The sequence below is a fragment of the Microtus pennsylvanicus genome, chromosome 3 (genome assembly GCF_037038515.1).
Source record: "Microtus pennsylvanicus isolate mMicPen1 chromosome 3, mMicPen1.hap1, whole genome shotgun sequence".
NCBI lineage: Eukaryota > Metazoa > Chordata > Mammalia > Rodentia > Cricetidae > Microtus > Microtus pennsylvanicus.
Genome location: NC_134581.1, coordinates 2896258 through 2920392, shown reverse-complemented (window position 1 = coordinate 2920392; position 24135 = coordinate 2896258). Strand labels below are relative to the sequence as shown.

General features: G+C 52.3%; 1 protein-coding gene across 9 annotated transcripts in view; it reads left to right on the top strand.

Moving 5' to 3' along the window:
* The window catches only part of Trak1 (trafficking kinesin protein 1), a 179602-nt gene that overhangs the window by 82639 nt on the left and 72828 nt on the right, over positions 1-24135 (top strand). For 6 of the 9 annotated variants that reach the window (XM_075964124.1, XM_075964120.1, XM_075964125.1 and 3 more), the window contains one exon: positions 15987-16181. The gene's annotated coding sequence lies outside the window, so the exon portion shown is untranslated. Of the gene's footprint in view, positions 1-5925; positions 6129-15986; positions 16182-24135 lie in introns of those variants that run through there. The other 3 variants (XM_075964128.1, XM_075964122.1, XM_075964126.1) reach the window with 2 other exon arrangements.

The following is a 24135-nucleotide window of genomic DNA, read 5'->3' as shown; positions in this document are numbered from 1 at the left end:
ATTGTATACATAATAAATAAATAAATAAAAAAGAGTAGCAGATCTTTTTTTTAAAAAAAAAAACTACACCAGTTCCATTCCGCGCTCTACTCGCCTCGGGAACTAGGCTGAAAATTTAAACACACACACACACAGACAGAGACAGAAAGAAAGACAGGGCCTCACGGACATCCTTGAGACAAGAATGCCAAGAATGACCACTTTATTGTGCTCAGGGGCAGCTTATATTAGGGCTCTGGCCACGCCCCAGTTCTCGGGGTCTTTCAGCTGCAGACTCATCAGAACCCACTCCCCTGCCATCAGGGTCTCGTGCACAGAGCAGCTGCAGTCCCCAACAGCGGGGTGTTGGTAGGGAGGAGAAAGGTGCTCTCTGGGACCAGCCTCTGTTGGGAAGCTTGGGTCAGCTGCCTCCTGGTTGTGTGACCTGTGCTAGTGTATTCTGCTGTGTTACAGGGGACAGCAAGAATCTTTACTCTTAGGGCTGGAGACATGGCTCTGTGGCTAAAGAGCACTGGCTGTTCTTCCAGAGGACCTGGGTTCAGTTTCCAGCACCTACATGGCAGCTCACCGCCAGCTGTTCCAGGGAATCTGACTCCCTTTTCTGCCTCCATGGCATCAGGTATCCATGTGACACACTGAATCATGATTAATAAAAACTCAGAGAGAAATTGGGGTTCAACTGAAGATCCGAAAAGCAAAGCAGCCAGCCAGTGACTCTTACCTCGAGCTCAGTCTGAAATGGCGAGCCTGCCTCCAGGAATCTCAGAACGAGACTGTGTTTGAGAGCTGTCTCTTCTGTTTTTATAATCCTCTCTGGGGCTGAGATTAAAGGTGTGTACCGACCAGTTTCTATGGCAACTAGTATGGCTACTGTGATTAAAGGTGTGTGTCACCACTACCTGGTCTCTAAGGCTGACCAGTGGCTGTCTTACTCTCTGGTCTTCAGGCAAATTTTATTTATTAAAATACAATTGAAATGCCTCTACAATACACACACAGTCAAAACACCCATACACATAAAATAAGTAGATTAAAAATTAAGGAAAGAATTTTGAGTCTTAGAACTGTTGTGGGATCCAGTGAGGCAGTAGTGCAGGTGCACACAGTGGCATTCTCTAAACGCTCGTACACAGTGGCGTTCCATAAACACTTGCACACAGCGATGTTCCATAAATGCTTGCACACAGTGGCATTCCATAAGTGCTTGCACACAGTGGTGTTCCATAAACACTTGCACACAGCGATGTTCCATAAATGCTTGCACACAGTGGCATTCCATAAGTGCTTGCACACAGTGGTGTTCCATAAACACTTGTACACAGTGGTGTTCTATAAACGCTTGCACACAGCGATGTTCCATAAACACTTGCACACAGTGGCACTGACCTTATTCTGGAAAGCATAGTTGGTCCTCTGTTGAATTCCTTCAGGCCCCATGAGATTCAGACAGTGTGAAGATAGAATGGATAGAAAAGGAAACCATCACAATTCTGGAAGAAAATATTTCTGAATATTTTAATACTCTTGAGATGGGGAAGCTGGAGCAGAACTATGAGGGAAGTAAGTGGGGGCTGGGGATGCCCAGCATGCAGGGACCCCGAATCCCACCCCCAGTAACACAGGCAGGAAAACTGATCAATGTGAGCGTGCAGAGTTAAGCTTCACCACAGTGGTGTTTATTGTTCCTGAAGAATGTGTGCAGTCTACAGACTGGACACTCGGGTGTACAGGAGTCATACGACATGGTAGCCAGAATGCATACAGATAGGGCAGGCAGCCTTCCTCTTGGAGCTGCAGCGGTTCCGGACACACACACACAGATATCAGGGTCACAGGAAGGCAGGTCTTCCAAAAGTCAATGGCCAGTCCACACCAGGCACCTCTCTTCAAGTAGAGCCCCAAGGGACAGGGCTTCCTTTAAATGTCTTTTAGATAGCAGCTATGTTAGCACAGGCTTGCCATCTCAGCAGGCAGAGACAGGAGTCTCGGGAGGTCACGGCTGCCTAGCATACATGATACCTTATGTAAAAACAGAACAGTACAGGGACTGGGAGTGGTGACCCACGTTGATAATCTCAGCTGTGTAAAAGGCCAAGGTGGGACTATCAAGAATTCCAAGTTGTCCTTGGGTGTGTAGCTGTTCCAGGACCCAGGGTGGCCTGGGAGGTCCCAGCTGCCTTGTCACATGTGGGTCTCATGGGCCCAGTGCTGCGCCGGTCCCCTCCTCGGTGGGAGGGAAGCTGGGATGAGTCTGAAGGGTCTAGAACTGGAAGGAAGGACGTGAGGTCCTTGGCTTCGTGATTCTGTCTCATGACAGAGAATGAGGATGTGGAAGGGAATGGATGGGCACCGATGCAGACATCAAGAGCAGGGCCAGAAGTGTGAATGAAGCCCTTGTCTGCGTTACTGATATTAAAGCGCAGAGAGATGACAAGTAGATCGATGATAGTGTGATGGATTGACTGATCGGTAGATAATACACAGATAGATGATGGTATGCTGGATTGACTGATTGGTTGTTAGACAATAGATGGATGGATAGATGATGGTGTATTAGATTGACTGGTTGGTTGTTAGACAATAGATGATGGTGTGTTAGATTGACTGATTGGTTGTTAGACAATAGATGGATAGATGATGGTGTGTTAGATTGACTGATCGGTGGATACTAGATGATACCCCAGCAGGACCAAGACTGCAGAAGAACCCTAGCGTCTTGGGCCGATGCACCTGCCAACTCTACTGCCTCAGTCTTTGTCTCTCCCAATTCTGTGACCAAAGTATGAGTCACTTACAATATAATCTAATAAAGTAACTTTTGTTGGTGCTGTGGGTCAAACTGTGCCCCCAGTTAGATGGATGGATGGACGGACGGACAGACAGAGATAAATAGATGGATAAATAGATAATGGGTAGATAGAGAGACAGGCAGGCAGATAAAAAGCGTGGCTACTCAAGCATGGTGGCACATGTCTTTAATTCCAGCACTTAGGAGGTAGAGGCAGGAGGATCTCTGTGAGTTCAAGGAGTCTACATATTGAGTTCCAAGCCAGCCAGGGCTTCATAGTAAGACCATGTCTCAAAATAGACAGACAGCAAACTGGCAGCTCTGTTGGGAAATGTGCTCTTATCCTAGACTGCCCTGGGAAGTCCTGCTGCAGGCTGCTGTCAAACCTGTCTGGGCAGCAGCTGAGATTCTCCTCTCCCTCAGGCATTGCTCTTAGGGACTGTGGACTCTGTGGATGGTGGTGTGCTTTCTCGGCAGGTGATTTCGCAGTGCAGCCCAGCCCAGAAAGGAAAGCAGAGGGATGGGATGCATTCGCTGCTTACAGCATGTCTGTGCTTTCTGGCCACTTAGTGAAGGGCTCCTACTGCTGAGCTCATCTCTTTGTTTCGTGACACTTGACCCCAGTATCCCTGGCTTTCAAGCCATCTTCCCATACATAGCTCAGGAGTCACCAGTGAGCGTCCTTTCCAGGGAGACAGGGTGGTACACAGGTGGTGTAGACTTAGCAGCCTTCTGCCTCAGTTTCCCAAGTGCTGGAACTCCAGATGTATACCCTCCACCCAGCCAGCAATGCATTCAAAATTCTTATGATGATTCCCAGGGCCGCTCTTAGTCCTGCATAATTAAACCAAAAAACGTGAGAGAAATGTCCTCAAGATTTTGCAGAATTCTTCAGAACCTTAACTTAGTGTAGAGCAGTTTTTATATTTAATACGACAGCCCACTTCACAAGCATGCAGCCCGTGGCTGGAGTGTGTGCTCGCCCAGCACACGGAAGTAGCTGGGGTCAGTGTCTCGCATGAACCAGACGTGATGACCCACACCTGCTATCCCAACATGCCAAGGTAGCAGCAGGAGTTCATGATCAGCTTTGGCTGCATTGGGAATTCAAGTCTAGCCACACAGACTCACACACATGCACCAAATGTCCCTTTGTTTATAATGCACATAATCACCTGTGGATCATCTGACTTCTCCTTCCTGAGCCTTCGGATGCCCTCCTTCACGAGGGCTCCCGCAGCATCGCCTCTGCCTGCTGCTCTCTGAAGTGAGCCACCTTCTCTTCTTTTAAAAATGAATTTATTATACATGTGTACGATGTACTGTGTATTTCTTGGGTTTATGCATGTGTGCATGTGCAGATGTGTGCGTGCCTGTGAGTGGAGGCCAGAGGACACTGCAGGCAGCCAGGCTTCTTCCGCAGTGTGGGTCTGGGGATTGAGTTCCGGCGACAGGCTTGGCAGCAAGTGCATTGGCCTTCCCCGGGCACCCCCAGCCCAGCTCCTCACCTGTGACCAGAGCCTCTCCATCCTGTACCTGGTGGACAGTAGAAGGGATACCCTCTTTCATGAGGGACTCCGCCCTCGGCCTCGGGGAGCAAAGGTTGAGTAATCCTAGCAGACCGGTGTCCTGTCCGTGTTTCCACACCTCCTGGTAGCTGGGGACAGGAGGTTCCGGGCTGGTGGCACTGAAGGCACAGCATGAGGCCACCGCTGAGCTTGCTCTGTGTGTAGCTCCATCTGTCTGGCATAAGCCAAGGTGCGTTCCTGTGAGTTCTGTCAGCTGTTCAGGCAGATTTGTCGAACCCACAAAGTGGACTGTGGGGACCCAGGTTCACAGGCCCTCAGCCAGAAGCACAGGTAGGACTCGGGGGTTGCTGGTTTCTGGAGTTGAGGGGGCTTTTTGGGAACCAAGCCTGTGGTCTGTGGGATCTAACATCGTCTCTAGGCAGTGGAAACTTGAACTTAATCCAGGGACAGGGTGATGTGGGCTGAGGCTTGCTTGCTTGTAGTGTGGGGGGAGACCCTGCTTGCCTGGGTCAGAAGGGGCTCTTGTGGGCCGGGGGGGGGTGTCAATGAGCAGAGCTGTTTCCGTATCGTGGAGTCACCTTTAGCTTTGATTTCAGATTCTCTCATAATTGGACAGAGCTAGGCTCCCTCGACCAAACCAGACCCACATAGCTTAACTGGGTCTGATATGTTTATCACGAGCCCACCTGTCTTGAGTGTAGACCGCAGTGAAGATGTTAAGTAGATTCTACACTGCTGTCAAAGCCATTGTTATCTCGCACTTCCATGGCCAGTGTGTAACTTCTTCATGCCCTCTCCGCTCCTGTGTGTGTGTGTGCACGGTTGGGGGGGAGAGGGGAAAGAAGAGAGGGTTACGGTGTGTATTTGTGTATGTATGATGTAGTGTATATTTGTGTGTATTTGCATGTTTGTGTGTGTGGGCACACGTGTGTATAGGTGCTCTTGCTCATACGTCCACGTTCATGTGGAGGCCCAAGGCTGATGTAAGGAATCGTCCTCTGTTGCTCTTCCACCTTCTTTATTGAGGCAGGTCTCTCAGTCAAGCCCAGAGCTCACTGATACGGCTAGTCTTACTAGCCAACTTGCTCTGGGATCCCCTGTCTTCTTTTTGCCCCTGAGCGTGAGGTCTCCCCACCCCTTATTTGCCATTGTATTCTAGCTATTCTATTTGCATGTATAGTGTCGCATTATCATCTTTGAACAAGTTTTTTTTTACAAATTGTGTTAAGATACACACAACATTTGTCAATGAACACTTTTAAAGAATATCATTCTTTACTACCCCCCCTCCTCGCCTTAAACTGGCAGTTCTGAGGATTAAACCTAAGGCCTCATGGATGCTAGGCAAACACTCTACCATTGAGCTACAGCCTCAACCCTTAATTCTATGCCGTTAGTGCCTTTAAAATGCTGCACACCCACCACTGCCCGGTTGCTGGACATTTTCATCACCCATAACCAGCCATGCATCACCTCTCACCTAGCGACAGGATGGCATCCAGGGAAATGTATCAATAGCCGGTTGCATCGATGCATGGGCATTTCCAGGGCATGCTTGCCCACACTGAGGCAGCCACGTCACCAGCATGAGACCATCTGCTTTGCTCTGGGCATTTTGGAGGAGGCTTTCGGCAGGTCCCTCCTCCTTCCCTTTGCTCTGCTCTTCCTGCCCGCTCTGTTGCAAACAAATTAGCATGCGCTGTGCCACACTCAGTTGCCCAAGGTCGACCTTTAGCCTCACACTGGAGAACCTGTTTCTAAGTGTGACTGAGTGGGTGGACTGACGGTCTCAGCTCAGTCACTTGGCAGAGGTACGTATCTTAGGCCTCCTGAGTGAGGGCCTGTATGTGTGTGTGCGTGTGCATGCTCGTGTGTGTGTGTTGGAGGTGGTGGGCAGATCCGCACACCTGAACTGAGGCCGCTGTTGTTGTTTCGGACACCGAGTTCTTCTGGTGCTTATGCTGCAGCGGTTGTAGAGAATTCTCCAGCGCCATCTGGTTACCTACAGCCTAGCTCTGTTGGCCTTTACTTTTGGTTTCCTACACGTCTGTCTGTCCTGTGATCTGGAGACTCTTCTGGGTACTGAGAGCATTGAGTGCCTCAGATACAGAGTCCTGCCTTCTGTGGTAGCTGCTCGTTCCACAGCTCGCCCAGCACCCTGGGGCTCTGAGGCCTCACTCCCCCCTCTGTCCACTCTTGTTGTCTAGCCTACATCGCATGCTTCTGAGTCTCCCGCACTCTCGGAGGTCCATTAGCACCCGTGCTGTGCGCTCTGGCCACGGTTCCAGCAGAGCCTTGCAGACGCCACTCAGACGGTGCAGGAGCCTGTGTCTGGAAGGCTGTGCTCAAAGCCCGTGTTTGGCCACCGTTTTGCTGTGTGGTAGCACAGCCTTTCTGGGCTGTTTTCTGTTATGGACTGAAGTGATCGAAACAGCAGATGGCTCTGATAGCCTCTGTAATCTGTGGAGTCACCACGCCTGTGCTATAGAAGATACATGCCAGTGGCCTCAATGTGTGATCCCAGGATCCCAGAGTCAGGCTCGGGGGATGGTGTGTTCCAGGCTAACCTGTGCTTTGTTACATAAGGAGAGGTCTGTCTTCACAACAGGCAAAAATAAACGATTGAGACAGAGTTTCCCACAGAAGCTTAGGCAACTTTCCAGAGGATTTCGAGATAAGAATGTTCTAGGTCATCACACACCAATTGCAAAGTCACAGCAGTTCCTGCGCTGCAGGGTCGTGTGTGTCTTTGGGTCTGCATCCTTCATCCTGTCCAGGTCTCTGCAGGGATGAGGGACCCGGTGGGGCCGGTCACAGTCGCTGCCTAGAGTGATAGACCACAGAGAGGGCTGCTGCCTCTAGTCAGCTCCTCCTGGGACTGGACTTGGGTCTAGGCTGCTCCTTCCTCACCAGTATGGCCAAAAGGAAATTTGGTGGATAAGCAGTGGAGTGGGGAGGGACTGGGAGGAAAGACCGGGACAGACAGGAGCCTCCAGTTTGGTCCTGTTTGATGGGTGGCTCTTTTCTGGGCCCTTGCTTGTCTCCGTTAGCGTAGCCATCACGTGCTCCCAATGCCTGCAGCGTCATGCAGGGTGGCAGCTCCTGCGTATGGACTGGTCTCATTTGGCCCTTGGGGACTTAAATGTGTAAATTAGTCTAGCACTTAGAAATCAAGGGACTTGAGGGCTGGTGAGCTGGCGAGCTGGCGAGCTGGGCACCCACCTGACACGAAGCCTGAGGACAAGTTCGATCACCATAACCCATGTGCACTGTGGCATGTATGTGATTATATTTATTTTGTATAAAAAATCAGATCCCGAGTCTCAGCAGAAGTCAGCAGTGGCTGCCCCAGAGGGCGCTCTGTAAGACTGTGGCCTTTCTGGAGCTGCTCAGAGGGGTTTCTGGTGGACAGAGAGCAACTTCCTCATGCTGCTGTTCTGCAGATAGGGAAACTGAGTCCGGATAGATGAAGATGAAGCTTGGATGGGGTTACAAGGCACAGTGTGGACAGAACAGGGCTGGAGCCGCTTTCCCCAGACAGGTTTACCCACATCTACAGTACCCTGTACCCCCAGAGCCCCTTCTCAGTCTTCCCACCTCCACCCACCAGCTTTGTCCTTACAGTCTAGGGTCTGGACAGCTCTAGTTGGGGTTTGTGTCACCTGTACCTCTCCAGTGTAATGGTCTGCACAAAATTGAAGCACCGAAAGTGGGCGCAAACACATGGCATCGCCTGCCTGAGGCTCCTTTAACTTGTTTAGTGAGATCATCTCCAGTTGCAGTTTCCTGCAGATGGTACGACGTCATCCTCCCTTATGGCTGTGCAGAGAAAGCGCACTTTCCGTGTCCAGTCCTCTGATGCTGGGCAGCTGGACTGGTCCCCTGTCTCAGCTATTGTGAATGGTGCCTCAGTTGACCCTGGTGTGCAAGGGTCTCTGGGGTGTTCTTACCTGAACACCCAGGAGTTGTTGAAGCTGGTCGTATGATTGGGGTGTGTTTGTGGCCTCCAGACTGTATTCTTGAAGCCTTGTTCAGGGTGTGTGTGTGTGCTCAGGGTGTGTATGCGCGCTCAGTGTGTGTGTGTGTGTGTGTTTGTGTGTGTGTGTGTGTGTGTGTGTGTGTGGCCTCCAGACTGTATTCTTGAAGCCCTGCTATAGGCTGGCTGTCCAGCAGGTGGCAGTGTGGTATTGACTTCCTCCCCTTTGTTCTCCCTGACTTCTTCCTGCTCTCCTGACTTCCTGTTTTGCCCTCTTTTTATCCCTTCCTTCCCTGATGTTTCCCCATGTATACAGATCTGTGGAGTGGTCAGAAGTGTTTGTGTACCTTGCCCCCCGACAGCTGTGCAGCTAGTGTCCCGTTCTCAGCCCAGAAGCCCTCAGTTCCTGCCTGGCACAGAAGGAACAGGCCCCAAACCCTGGGGATGCATCCCTTCTCCTCCTGGGGGAGGCCACCCTGGGGACGCATCCCTTCTTTTCCTGGGGTGGCCACCTCAGAGCAGTTAGTGATGTGCCCCACAGAGAAGGAGCGCCCCCCTCCTGGGGAGTCTGACTTTTGCTTTGTTTTCTTTTGTTTTTGAGATGGGTTTCTATGTGTATCAGGCCTGGCTGTTTTGAAACTCACAGTGATCCATCTGCCTCTGTCTCCCAAGTACTGGGATTAAAGGTGTGTGCCACCACTGCCCAGTTATGAGAACCTGACTTCCAAGTTTCTCTGAGTTTTAAATTTGAATGCTAATTTAGAACCATGGTCCCTGCTGTAAGAGAGAGGCACCTGGTAGGTCACCTCAGCACAGAGCAAATCCCTGGTTGGAGGGGCTCCCTGAACCCCCTGTGGGGTGTGAATCCAGTCAGTTCCTGGGAATAGAGAGACCCACCTCTGTAGTCTCAGATCCCTGGGGTGCCCTGCAACACCCCCCCTCTCTCTCTTTCTCTCTCTCTCTCTCTCTCTCTCTCTCTCTCTCTCTCTCTCTCTCTCTCTCTCGGCAGCTCTGAGGGATGCCTTTATCTTTGAAGGTGGTCACTCTGGGCCTTAGGGTTGGGGACTCCCTAAGGGTCATGGGAGTAGATGTCCATTGCAGACACAATGTCAGCATTTCCCTAAGATTCAGGGCCTTTCCACTGCCCTGTGACAGTTTTTTTTTGTCCTAGAGAGAGAGCTGGGAACCTCTTCAGCGGTATGTTGGAGCTGGCACTTCATCCTGGGCCAACTGGTGGGCGATGAGGCCTGCCCCACCAGCTGCCTTGGGTTCTCTTTGTTTATCTGAATACTTCCTAGCCCTTTCAGTTTTAAAGTGATGTCCTCTGGGCCTGGTTTGAGATTGGGCTGTGACTTGAGCTCTTTTCCCTGAGCAGCTTTTGGCTAATGGGGGAGGGGATACAGAGAAAGCCCTGCCTGGAATTGTATAATTGTGTGTGTGCTGAGTACTGTGGGAGCCTGGGGGAATCGGTCAGGCAGGACTTTGCAAGTATAAGCTGACATTTGAGTGACATTTTAGGGTACAGTCGTATGGGCAGTGAACATTCTAGAGGTGTCTAAAATAGCCGATTAAAAAAATGTGCGTGCGTGTGTGTGTGTGTGTGTGTGTGTGTGTGTGTGTGTGTTGGGGTGGGGAGCCCTGAAGAATGACAAGAGGTTGGTGTGTCTCACCTGAGAAAGCAGGGACTGAGCTGGGAAGGGTGGTTCAGGCTTGGGCTCAGCCGCTTGCTTGGAAGCAGAGCTGTTCGTGGATCGTGTCCCGTAAGGGAGTCCGTCATGTGCTTCTCTCAAGTCCACATGGAAGGTGCCACGTGAGCTTCTCTCAAGTCCACATGGAAGGTGCCACGTGAGCTTCTCTCAAGTCCACATGGAAGGTGCCACGTGAGCTTCTCTCAAGTCCACATGGAAGGTGCCACGTGAGCTTCTCTCAAGTCCACATGGAAGGTGCCACGTGAGCTTCTCTGAAGTCCACATGGAAGGTGCCACGTGAGCTTCTCTCAAGTCCACATGGAAGGTGCCACGTGAGCTTCTCTCAAGTCCACATGGAAGGTGCCACGTGAGCTTCTCTTGAGTCCACATGGAAGGTGCCACGTGAGCTTCTCTCAAGTCCACATGGAAGGTGCCACGTGTGCTCTTCTCTTAAGTCAAGTCCACATGGAAGGTGCCACGTGAGCTTCTCTTGAGTCCACATGGAAGGTGCCACGTGAGCTTCTCTTGAGTCCACATGGAAGGTGCCACGTGAGCTTCTCTCAAGTCCACATGGAAGGTGCCACGTGTGCTCTTCTCTTAAGTCAAGTCCACATGGAAGGTGCCACGTGTGCTCTTCTCTTAAGTCAAGTCCACATGGAAGGTGCCACGTGAGCTTCTCTTGAGTCCACATGGAAGGTGCCACGTGAGCTTCTCTTGAGTCCACATGGAAGGTGCCACGTGAGCTTCTCTCAAGTCCACATGGAAGGTGCCACGTGTGCTCTTCTCGCCCTGTCCAGGCACGCAGGGCAGCTGTGACCATGCCCTTGGCATTGCCTGTGCCGCTGAAGATGGCTAGCGCCTGCAGCTGGACATATGGCAAGGACATAGCTTGGGAGTCTTGTCCATGTGCCTAACAATCCTTCCTTGGCCCACGGTGGAGCCCTCTACCCATCTCTTGGTGTGATGTCATGGGAAATCCCAGGTTTCATGCGCGTGCTTCCAGAGGTGGGCAGTGGTGGCAGAAGGATCTCCTGTTAGCTGCTGAGGCTTCTGGACTGGACTGTCACCTGCTTAGTCTCCTGACCTTGACTCCCAAGGTCATCCACGCTCCTGGGAATCTCAGCTTCCTCACCTAGGACGCTTGTCCTCACTTTCCAGGTGGGACAGTCTGCACGCACCTGGCTGTGGGTGTCGAGTGTTCACAACACTCCTGTGGGTGCTTTCTGTGTCCCTTCATGCATGTATAGGTGCATGCGTGTGTGAAAATGTGTGTAGAGACCAGAGAAGATCCCTGGGTGTCATTCCTTGGACACCATCGCCCTGTTTGTTGAGGCAGGTTCTCTTAGTGGTCTAGAGCAGGCCAGGCTGACCGGCCAGCAAACCTCAAGGACACCCCTGTTTCTGCCTCCCCGGTGCTGGAATCACAAGTGTGCACCCCCATACCCAACTTTCTTATATGTTTTCCGTCCATTGAACTGGGGTCTCCCATGCATGCATGGCCGTCACTTTGCTGATGGAGCCGTCTCCGCCATCCTCAGGCCTTGTGCGCCTTCTCCAGCCAGCCAGCACACCCGTGTCCATTTCCATAGTGTCCCCCAGAGCCTTTGACCCCGAGGGCAAGGGGAACTCTCTGGCTGCCCCCGCATGACACTTCTGTGGCCTCATTTTCTGTGTTTTGAGGGCAACTGAAACCTTGCTTGTGTCTAGATGGTTGGCCACATTGCAGAAAGAGCAAATGCCCGATGCTGGCCCAGTCCTGGAAGGACAGACAGACCAAGTCCCGCTGACTAAGCAGCTGACAGCTCAGTGTCGTGTTATTCTCAGAAGGGATTTCCACTCCCCACTCACCACTGGCTCTGTCTCCTTCCCCACTGTCAATCGTGGAGACACCAAAGAATGGCAGCATGCTGTGGGTGATCTTGTGGGAATGTGGTCCCCTGCCCGCCCTCCTGCACACCGACTGCCCGCCCTCCTGCACACCGACTGCCCTTGCCTTTTTTGGGGCAGCTGTGCAGAGCTGGTCTGATCAGAGCTCTGCTTAGCCGGAAGATGTCACTGACTGGCAGCAGCTGTCTTGATCCCGGGTCCCCTTCCTCATAGGTGTTCGTGCAGTAGCTGAGCGGAGTCTCCCAGAGCCTTCGCACCATCGTGAGAAGAGGAGGCCCTCACTGTGGGCTGTTGTGGATGATGTTTCCCTGGGAGCTGAGAAAGAAGGGAGGGTCCTTGTCCTGAGGACAGTGGGCTGTCGCTCTCTGAGGGCAGTCACGGCTTCTGTTCTTGACAGACCTTCCTAAGCCCAGCCTTCCTTTGGGACACGGCAGGTCTGGTCTCGGCTTTGCAAGCTGAGATGCGGGATTTGCTGGGCGAGACCTTCCCATGTTAGGCAGAGAAGCCTTGCACCCAGATGTGGACATCTCCACTGCAGGGCTGAACCTCAGCCCTCAAGCACCGTAACATCCCCATGGCCTTACTTTTCAGTCATTAACTCTGAGTACTTCGAGAAGCCACGCTGGCTCCCTGCCTGGGAGTGTTCTGCAGTGAGACTTTACAACTCTTGGGTGGAATCTTGGGTGGGTGTGCGTAGCTGGTTCCTGCTCAGAGTGGCAGTGTTTTCTTAAATGATTTCATACCTCTTGAGAATGGTGTAGGACCACCTTATAGGTGCGGAGGAGCAGGATTGGGTTCGCCCGTCCTGGCTGTACAGGCACCTGCCTCCCACCAATATCAGTCTTCTGCCTTCCTACCTTGGCTCCTCCGGGGAGGAGGGGAGGCCCTGCTCTATCTGCTCTTCTCATATGGGTCTCCAGCAAAGCCCTGCCCTAGGCCCTCCCTCCCCTTCCTGCCACTGGTGCATCTCCTGGGAGTGTGGTCTGGACCTGGCTGGTCTGCTTTGACTGGACTCCCCCATCTGGGAGTGTGGTCTGGACCTGGCTGGTCCGCTTTGGCTGGACTCCCCCATCTGGGAGTGTGGTCTGGACCTGGCTGGTCCGCTTTGACTGGACTCCCCCATCTGGGAGTGTGGTCTGGACCTGGCTGGTCCGCTTTGACTGGACTCCCCCATCTGGGAGTGTGGTCTGGACCTGGCTGGTCCGCTTTGGCTGGACTCCCCCATCTGGGAGTGTGGTCTGGACCTGGCTGGTCCGCTTTGACTGGACTCCCCCATCTGTGAGTGTGGACTGGACCTGGCTGGTCTGCTTTGACTGGACTCCCCCATCTGGGAGTGTGGACTGGACCTGGCTGGTCCGCTTTGGCTGGACTCCCCCATCTGGGAGTGTGGTCTGGACCTGGCTGGTCCGCTTTGGCTGGACTCCCCCATCTGGGAGTGTGGTCTGGACCTGGCTGGTCCGCTTTGACTGGACTCCCCCATCTGGGAGTGTGGACTGGACCTGGCTGGTCCGCTTTGACTGGACTCCCCCATCTGTGAGTGTGGACTGGACCTGGCTGGTCCGCTTTGACTGGACTCCCCCATCTGGGAGTGTGGTCTGGACCTGGCTGGTCCGCTTTGACTGGACTCCCCCATATGGGAGTGTGGTCTGGACCTGGCTGGTCCGCTTTGACTGGACTCCCCCATCTGGGAGTGTCATCTGGACCTGGCTGGTCTGCTTTGACTGGACTCCCCCATATGGGAGTGTGGTCTGGACCTGGCTGGTCTGCTTTGACTGGACCCTCCCTGTCTTCCCTGTTTCAGCGTCTCCACTTCCCCATGTGGCAGGTGGTTCCATTTTCCAGAGTGTTTTCTCACTCCTGCCCTTCCACCTGTAGCGCGTTGGAAGGTGAACGGGCCTTCTCCTCACCTTCATCCGGGTTCCCTCGTTCCTCGACCGCCCACTCCAAGTGTTTGCTTATGTCTGGTTGGTTTTTCCCAGCTGAAGACTGATTGTTAGTGTAAAACCCCGAGGTCGTCTCCCTCTCTATCCAGCTAGGTAGACACAGACAAGACCCCTGCTGCAGCCCTGGCAGGTTACATTTGGAGGCTCCCTGCTAAGTGGGCCGAGCTCACTGCTGATGCCAGAATTCCGTCCTTGTGTGTAAGCGTGGGGTAGAAAAGTCTGCAGGGTGCTATGGTCTGTGTCCTCATTCCATGTGTCACAGCCTGAGCTGCTGTTTAACTAATTAAAGACTGCTTGAGTGGGCTGTGTGGGAGGTTTACCGTCATTTGACTGTATTTAGAATCACCGTGGAAACACACCTCCAGGTGTGTCTGTGAGGGTGTTTTCAGAGAGGTCTCACAGAAGGGGGAAAACCAGCGCTGGATGTTGGCTGCAACAGTCCATTCACTGAGGACCAGCTCTGGGTGTGAGCGGCACCCGTCCGTCGGCTGGAGACCAGCCCTGGATGTGGGTGATCCCAGTCCATCAGCTGGAGACCAGCCCTGGATGTGGGTGACCCCAGTCCATCGGCTGGAGACCAGCTCTCGGTGTGGGTGATCCCAGTCCATCGGCTGGAGACCAGCCCTGGATGTGGGTGACCCCAGTCCATCGGCTGGAGACCAGCCCTGGATGTGGATGACCAGAGTCCATGAGCTGGACTCCTCAGCTGAGTGAAGAGCAGAAAGTGAGCCTCACTCCAGTGTTCCTGTCCTCTGCCTCCTGACTGGGGCTGCAGTGCCGCCAGCCACTCTGTGCTCCTGCCTCTACGTCTTCCCAGCCACAGTGGACTGCGTCCCCTCAGACTGTGAACTAAGTAAACCTTTCTCCTTAGCTTGGCTCTTATCCAGTACTGGTCACAGCCGCAGGAAATGTACCCCCCGTACTATTCTAGGCTTTGCTACACTCCCATCTGAGCACAGTGACCTGGAGCTGGGGGGCCCAGGGACGAGTCGAGGACACCTGTGTGAAAGAGTGCCTTCCCGTAGCCAGATGAGTTGTGTGCTGCAGCCCTCAGAAGATAGCATTACCAACAGAGCCACAGTTCTGACAAGGCGGCGCTGTGGATGTAGGACGGAGTTATGCTCCAGCTGTGCCTGGGAGGAGCCATGGGAGAGAACACAGCTGTAGCGAGGACAGCACTGTGATGGTTGTGCTCGCCTGTGTCTCCTGGGCCTCAGATGGGTGGATGGGTGGGTGGGTGGATCAATAAGTCTCTGCCAGGCATGGTGGCGCACGCCTTTAATCCCAGCACTCAGGAGGCAGAGGCAGTCAGATTTCTGAGAGTTTGAGGCTAGCCTGGTCTACAGAGTGAGTTCCAGGACAACCAGAGCTACACAGAGAAACCCTGTCTCAAAATCAAGACAAAACAAAAATACTAGTTTTTGTTGACTCATAATAAATATGCATGTTTATGGGCACAGTGTCACAGTTTAGTGTGTGCATGTAGTGTACAGTGGTCCAGCCACACTGTTGGTTTATCCATCATTTTAAATATGCGCCTTTTATTTCATGGTACTGGTTATTTGGAAATGTACACCTAGTGGCTGTCATAGTCACCATATGTACCGGACAGTTTTCTGTCTACTCGACACAAGCTAAAGTCATCTGAGAGGAGGAAACCTCGATCAAGCTGTAGGCAGGCCTGTAGAGTATTTCCTTTAGTGATTGGTGGGAGGGAGCATCCACTGTGGGTGGGGTCATCCCTGGGCAGGTGGTCTTGGGTTCTACAGAAAGCAGGCTGAGCAAAGCACGGGCAGGAATTCAGTAAGCATCGCCACTCCTTGGCTTCTGCATCAGCTCCCGCCCCCAGGTTCCTGCCCTGCGTGAGTTCCCGCCTCACTGCTTTTGATGACGAACTGTGTTGTGGGACTGTGAGGGACATGAACCCTGTCCTCCCCAGGCTGCTTTGGCCTTGGTGTGTCATCCCAGCAACAGTTGTCCTGACTAGGACACTGTACTCGGCTGTACCATGTTCCAAGTTACGCTCAGTATCTGCCCGCACCCCCGTGCCCTTTAGACATCTCCACCTCAGCCATTCTAGCCTTGAGAGTCGATTTCAAATTAGAAAAGACCCCTGTATGTTCTTGCCTGGGTTCTGCATGCTGCCACGCTTACCCTCCGTCTCCCTTTCTCTAGATGTGTGCAACAGCACCAACCTTCCCGAGGTCGAGATCATCAGCCTGCTGGAGGAGCAGCTGCCCCATTACAAGCTGAGAGCCGACACCATCTACGGTTATGACCACGATGACTGGCTGCACACACCTCTCATTTCCCCAGACGCCAACATCGACCTCACAACCGAGCAGATTGAAGAGACCCTGAAATACTTCCGTAAGTAGCCGGCGCCTCTGTGGGCACAGCAGTGTGATGGCCCGTTCTTCCTTGCCAGGGCTCCAGGTCAGGTCTGCCATGAGTCACTGTGTTCTGGGCCTGACATCTGTGGAAGGGTGGCCAAGGGGGCGTGGCCTTAGGAGTGGGTTAGCCATGCTAGGGGTCTTCTTGTTCAGGATGAGTAGTGGGGATCGAGCATTTTCGCTTGTCCATGCAGAATAACAAAACTATTCTCATCTCCCTTTTCTGGTTTTTTAAATAATTATTATATTTATTGTGCATTATTTTATGTGTGTGTTTGCCTGCCTCTCAGTATGTGCATCATGCTGCATGCAGTGCCTGAGAAGGCCAGAAGAGGGCGTTGGAGGCTCTGGAACTGGAGTTACAGATGATTGTGAGCCACCTTGTGGGTGCTAGGAATTGAACCTGGGTCCTCTATAAGAGGAGTTAATGCTCTTAACTGCTGAGCCCTCTCTCCAGCCCCATCATTTTCCCTTTATAAACTCTGTTTAACAACAATGTCACAAGGAAATCTAGACAGCTTCCCTCCATGTAGGCATAGGAAGACACCAGCCAAGATCAGCTAAACTGGAATTACAGCAGTCAAACCATTGCAGTGTAAAGATACGCCACTGGGTGGCAGAGTTGCTACCTGGATGACCTTACACTAAAGGAGGAGGCCTCAGGAAGGGAGGGATGGGGAGAGGGAGGGAGGGATGAGGAGAGGGAGGGAGGGAGGGAGGGAGGGAGAGGGAGAGAGAAAACACAGTGTGATGACAGGGTACCGCTGATGGAGAGTATGATTATAAAGTTAATATTTAACATTACTAATGCTTATTTGAGCGACAGCTGCTTTTCATTCCTTCTTCCTCTCTCCTCCTCTTATTCCAGGGTCTTGTACATGTAGGCACTAAGCAAGTTCTCTGCCAGTTCGCAGTGCTCCCAGTCCTTTTCAAAGGCACACAGAGTCTCACTAGGTAGCCCAAGATATCCTGGAATTTCCTATGTAGTCTAGGCTTGCCTGAAACTCGTGGTGATCCTCCTGCCCCAGCCTCCCAAATGCCGAGAGCATAGGCAGGCACCACCACACCAGCCAGTGAATGCCACTTTATTTTTCCCACAGTAAGATGAATCCAGAGCCTCTGCCACTGAGCGCTCTACCCTCCATCCCTGTAGTTCCGTCTGTAGAAACTCACATGTCCTGGGTCTGGAGAGGTGGCCGAGCAGTTAGGAGAAAGCTGCTTTTCTAGGAGACCGGAGCTCAGTTCCCAGCCCTGATGTTGGGCAGCTCACATCCGTCTGTAACTCCAGCTCCAGAAAACCCGATACTCTTCCGGCGTATGCGAACACGGCACTCATCCACAGGTCTACACACAGATACACACGTGTGTCATTTACATATCATGGCGCTCATCCACATGTCTACACACAGATACACACGTGTGTCATTTACATGTCATGGCGCTCATCCACAGGTCTACACACAGATACACACGTGTGTCATTTACATATCATGGCGCTCATCCCCATGTCTACACACAGATACACACGTGTGTCATTTACATATCATGGCGCTCATCCACAGGTCTACACACAGATACACACGTGTGTCATTTACATGTCATGGTGCCCATCCCCATGTCTACACACAGATACACACGTGTGTCATTTACATGTCATGGCGCTCATCCCCATGTCTACACAGATACACACGTGTGTCATTTACATGTCATGGCGCCCATCCCCATGTCTACACACAGGTACACACGTGTGTCATTTACACATCTGTTTACTTCTCATTTGTATACCCCATATGTCATCATGCTACCCCCTTTTAAGGACACAGCAGTCCTGCTTCCGTGGTGGTAATGTCACTGAGAGCAGCTTGTGGCGCATCGCTGAGCTTCCTGCAGTTACTTGTCTCTAGCAGAGCCCAGTCTTTCCAATTTCCAAATCGGAAGGAAGAGCCTCTGCTTCAGGGTGTGTGCAGGACTGCTCTTGGGTTCTTCTGTTGGATGCTAATGGGAAAGAGTTTATGTTTGCATTGACCTGTGCGCTTATCCTGGGTGCAGCCCACACAGTGTCTTTTGAACATTGCTGATAACCGGTGTCAGTGAGAACAGAAATGGACTACTCCCAGCCAGGAGTGTCCCACGTGCCTCACAGTGTGTCAGACTCTTTAGCCAGGGCACCGCACCAGCAGGGAATGTGGATTGTGCGCAGGAAGCCAGGTCTCTTCCCTTCAACGTTCTGTATGTTTTTTTCTACTGTAGAAGTCCACAGTATAATTTGAGAAAGGCTGTGGTGTGACTGGCTCTTCTGTCAGAGCCTTGCTGCTGTCTGCCATGGGAGGCTCCTGGTTCCTCCTCACACACATTGATTGGCCATGGCCACGCGCAGTGTTCATTCATGGCAGCACCAGACCATGTCACAGGACTGACTGGCTGCATCCTATGGCACATCTACAGGCTGCCAAGGCTGCTTCCATTGAACAGCACACAGTTCTGAAGGCCTTTTTATCAGGAGACTCGAATAGTGGACTCAGAGTACGTCTCTTGTTTGTTCTCAGTTATATGTGTGAGAAATCACGTTAGAGTCACCGGGAACTGCAGTGCATGAGACCACTGGAGGAGCTGAATGGGCACCGAGCAGATCTTAAAGCTGTTATGGTGGGGTGTGTCCAAGTCTTGTTGATTAGTTCTTCTTGTGGATTCTCTGCTACATGGCCGTTTGTTAAGATCTGGAGAGACGGCTCAGCACTTACCTTTCTTGCAGAGGACCTGAGTTCAGTCCCCAGCACCCACATCCGCTCCACAGGATGGGTGCCCTCTTCTGGACTCTGTAGGCACTGCACTCACATGTGCATATACCCACAAGTGCACAAACACATGTAAATTAAAAATTAAAAAAAATCCTTTTCTAAAAAGTATCTTAATTGAACAGCCAGGCATTGACTTTGAAATGCAAGACTTAAACTGAAGCCCGATGATCTGTAACGAGAATTTAGGGTTTTGTGGATTTAGTTATTTTCATTACCTGAAATGTAGCATTATCTTCCATAGTCAGACTGGCAGACAAAGCAGTATGTCAGCAGCAGGATCTGCAGCCTCGTTACCAGTGGAGGTCAGAGATGCTGTGTGCTGCGCAGCAGTGGGCAGACACTGAAATACTCTGCCCGTCAGTGAGATCAGGTGTTGGGTGTCGGTCCCAGCGCAGTGGGCCGTGTTATTTAATGTGTTTCTTAGGCAGTTCTTGTGCCATGGCTTTGGCTGTCTTTGCGTTTTAGTAACTGTGCAGACACAGCTGTTTCCCTTTACACAGACGTGCAGGTGGTGTGTAGGGGTCCTGCTCTGTCTGGTGTTTCAGTTTTTTATTTGTTTATTTGTTTATTCTCTAGGCAGGGCTTCACTATGTAACCTGGCTGCTCCAAAACTCAAAGATCTGCTTGTCTCTGCCCCCTGAGTCCTGGGGTTAAAGGCATGAACCACCATGCCTGGCCCTGCTTTTGTGTGTGTGTGTATGTGGTATCTTACATTCATATGTGTATGTACATACGTGTATGTGCATGTAGAGGCCAGAGGTTAGCGTTGTCTTTGTCTATCCATCTCAAACAAACGTTTGTTTGGGTCTTTGTTGTTACTGAGATAGGGTCTCACTATGTGTGGTGGTTTGGATGAAAATGGCCCCATAGGCTCATAGGGAGGGGCACTATTAGGATGAGTGGCCTTTTGGGAGTAGGTGTGGTCTTGTTAGAGGAAGAGTGCCCCTGGGGGTGGGCTTTGAGGTCTCACTGTTTTGTCCTGCTGTCTGTGGATCCAGATGTAGAACTCTCAGCTACCTCTCCAGCTCTGTGTCTGCCTGGGTGCCACCATGCTTCCTGCCGTGGTGATAATGGACTGACTTCTGACCTGTAAGCCAGTCCTAATAAAATGTTTTCCTTTATAGGAGTTGCCTTGGTCATGGTGTCTCTTCACAGCAATAGAAATTCTAACCAAGACACTATGTCCCAGGCTGTCCTGGAACTCAATGAGATTCACCTGCCTCTGCCTCCAAAGCACTGAGATTAAATGCATGAGCCACTGTGCCCAGCCCGCCTTGCATTTTGGGACTGGCTCTCTCATGCCCCTTGGAGATCAACAAGTCAGCTTGACATCTTCTGGTCAGGGGGCCGCTGAGCTCCTCCTCTCTCCTCTTTCACAGAGCTGGCATTGTAAGTGCATGCCAACATGCCCAGATCACTCAGGCTTCCTGTTTGCACAGCAGGTACTGTATCGACCGAGCCTTCATCCTGGACCTGTTTGGGTTTTGTGTGTCTGTTTACACATCTGTAACCTAGGCGATACCACTCAGCACAGTGAGTCACAGTGTCAGGCCACTTATGTGCTGGCTGAGGAGCCGGTGTCCTCTGGTTCCCTCCTAGATTCCCTGTGTAGAGCGGTGTCGTCTGTTGCCCTGGAGTTGGGGTGCAGGGCTCCCTAAGGTGAGAAACCAGAAGTGGGTAGTTACATCTTACTGTCTAACCAGGGTAGATTCTTCCTGGCTGTTGTGTTCAGGGTTAGAGTCCGCCCCCTCCTGCTGATGAGAGGGAAGTTTCTCCTTCTTCCTCTCTGAGGCCTCCTTCCCTGGTGGCGACCTCCAGCACTTCCCCAGCTAACTCCTGATGAAAATGAGAAATCAGAGAATAACAACGGCTTACAAAGCCCTTGCCCACGAGTATGGGGCATGTGATGTCAGATGGCTGAACAGGAAGTAAGAATGGCCCATGCTTAGCACTTCCTGTGTGCCGGGCCTTCTCACCCTCACTCCTGCTGTTCCTTATTCCATAGCTGAGAATCCTGGGGACCAGAGACACTAGGAAGCTTTCCCAAAGAGACACAGCAAAAAGGGACACAGCAAATATCAGTCACCTGGTCGTGTCCTGCTTGTTCTCAGAGCAGCCGAATGGGGAGGGAAACTCAAGGTTAACGCTCACCTGGCAAAAGACAAAAGACAGAGCTCCATTCCCCCAGACCTTGGTCTCAGGATAGGTTAAAACACGTTTATTTATAAATCATTCATTCAACAGAGTTCATTTTCCATGGCTATGGTCACATAGCATGTGATACGTAGCTGGACACGGCTTCAAGTCCTTGCTCTGTGATGTGCTCCTGCCCGTGTGGTCTGATGGTGTCCTGTGTGCAGTAGACCAATCATGAACCGCTCAGCAGGCACCAGGCGGAAAGGTCACCATGTTTCTTGTTAGGTGGACATGCTCCAGTGGTCTCTTCCCCCTGGCCTCTTAGGTTAGCACACATTGATCAAAGAAGGAATTCTCTGTGTCACACCTGGGGTCTGCTGACCACCCGCCTCCGAGGTGACCTGGACAAGAGCAGGTTCCCAAACAAACAGGTTTCAGAGTGTCTGTTTGATTTCTCTGAAAGTAATCCTACAGGCGAGTATGTTCCGGGTAGGGCAGGCATGGCGGTCCTTCCAGTGCTGAGCTCCTGCTGAAGTTTTATTGGCGAAGGAAGTGGACACTACTCTGCTGTTTTGATCTTCTCCATGTCCTCAACTAGGACTGTGGAATGCGCAGGTTCAAAGTTGGGGTGGCGAGAACAGTGGCCACCTCTCTGGGATATAGCCTTTCCCCTGTGTGTGGGACCTGCTCTGACGACCTGACTGCACCGCCGTGATCTTCCAGTAGAGAGCGCTTTGGCGCAGGCCCTAAACTTCGGCTGTCCTGACAGGCTGGGGGCAGCAGCAGGCCCTGGGCTGGCTGGATGTGGGAACACAAGTCTGCTATGCTTGCAGGGCCCTCATCACAGACTGCGGAACCTCACCTCAAGAGAGCTCTTACTGGGTAGGGCACCAGGGTGCTGATTAAATCTGAAGAGCCTTCTTCAAAGAGTTCCCACTGGGAGTTTAATCTATTGTGCAATTAAATTGTTTGCAGTGGTGGCTCCTCCCCCTCCTTCACCTCCTGTTTTCAGTCCCCCTCCATCTCCTCTTCCTCCTTCCCCTTCCTCCCCATGCTCCTCCTCATTTTCCTTTTTCTCAACCTCTCCTCGCACACCTGCTCTGCCTCTTCAGAGCCTTGCCACTCTTTGAACCCACCATAGCCCATGCTGGCCTTGAACTCAGTGTCCCCTGAGCTGGGACTCCAGGCCTGTGCACACACCCGCCAACACGTGCACCTGAGCTGGGACTCCAGGTGTGTGCACCACACCTGCACACATGTGCACCTGAGCTGGGACTCCAGGCACGTGCACCACACCTGCACACACGTGCACCTGAACTGGGACTCCAGGCGTGTGCATCACACCTGCACACACGTGCACCTGAGCTGGGACTCCAGGCCTGTGCACACACCCGCCAACACGTGCACCTGAGCTGGGACTCCAGGTGTGTGCACCACACCTGCACACATGTGCACCTGAGCTGGGACTCCAGGCATGTGACCTGCCACACACGTGCACCTGAGCTGGGACTCCAGGCATGTGCACCACACCTGCACACACGTACACCTGAGCTGGGACTCCAGGTGTGTGCACCACACCTGCACACATATGTATCTGAACTGGGACTCCAGGTGTGTGCACCACACCTGCACACACTTGCACCTGAACTGGGACTCCAGGCGTGTGCATCACACCTGCACACACATGCACCTGAACTGGGACTCCAGGTGTGTGCACGACACCTGCACACACGTGCACCTGAGCTGGGACTCCAGGCGTGTGTACCACACCTGCAAACATGTGCACCTGAGCTGGGACTCCAGGCGTGTGACCTGCCACACACGTGCACCTGAGCTGGGACTCCAGGCGTGTGCACCACACCTGCACACACGTGCACCTGAGCTGGGACTCCAGGTGTGTGCACCACACCCGCACACACGTGCACCTGAGCTGGGACTCCAGGTGTGTGCACCACACCCGCACACACGTGCACCTGAGCTGGGACCTCAGGCGTGTGCACCACACCTGCACACATGTGCACCTGAGCTGGGACTCCAGGCGTGTGACCTGCCACACACGTGCACCTGAGCTGGGACTCCAGGCGTGTGCACCACACCTGCACACACGTGCACCTGAGCTGGGACTCCAGCACACATGTGCATGTCATACTTAGACTTTGCAGTTCCCCTGGCAGGCTCTTCTTATCCTTTTTCAAAACTGAATATGAGTTATTATTTAAGTTTGCTTTAAGTTAGCACTTAATAAACTCTAAGGTCTCCTCTTCCTCTTTCTCCTCCTTCTCCCCCTCCACCACCATCAGATCCTCTAACGTCTAGATATCAGGCCTAACAGTAATGTATATATGAGCAGTTTGCTCCCCCAAGCACCAGATTTTGAGTTTTCAGAAGTCTGAATATACCCCAAGATTCTTATGAGGTGTTTGAGTCAGGAAATCTTCACTTTACCGTTGTTGGTACAGGTGACCAGGAAGGGGTGCTTACAGGGGGTAACGATAGATGGTCCAGGAGTGTGACCTGTCATTTCAGGATGTATGTGGGTACAGCTAGCCAAGAATGCATGTACACACGAATGTGTACTCACATGTGCATATACACACACACCTTTTGGGGGGGTGGTCAGTGAAGAGGCTGATCTTACCGAGGCTAGCTGGACAGGAAGGAAGGACAGACAAGAAGGTAGGGGAGAGCATATTGAGGATCGGAAGGGAATCAGTTGCCAAGGGATTTGCCAAAATGCACCATGACAGTATCTTCCTGAATATCCTTGACTTCCCCCTTGTGAGCAGAGCCGTTTTGCTCATGGGTGATGGCCTGGCGGGGGTGGGGTGGGGTGTCCAGGATCTGTGCCTTCCATCTTGCAAACCTCCTCCCATTAGCAAGGCCTCTCCCCTGGGCCCACATTCCTCCATATTTGCTGGCTCAGATATCAGTGGGAATGGAAGGTGGGGCAGTGTGGACCCGCCACCCTACAGTCCTCACGGCAGCCACCCAGATGTG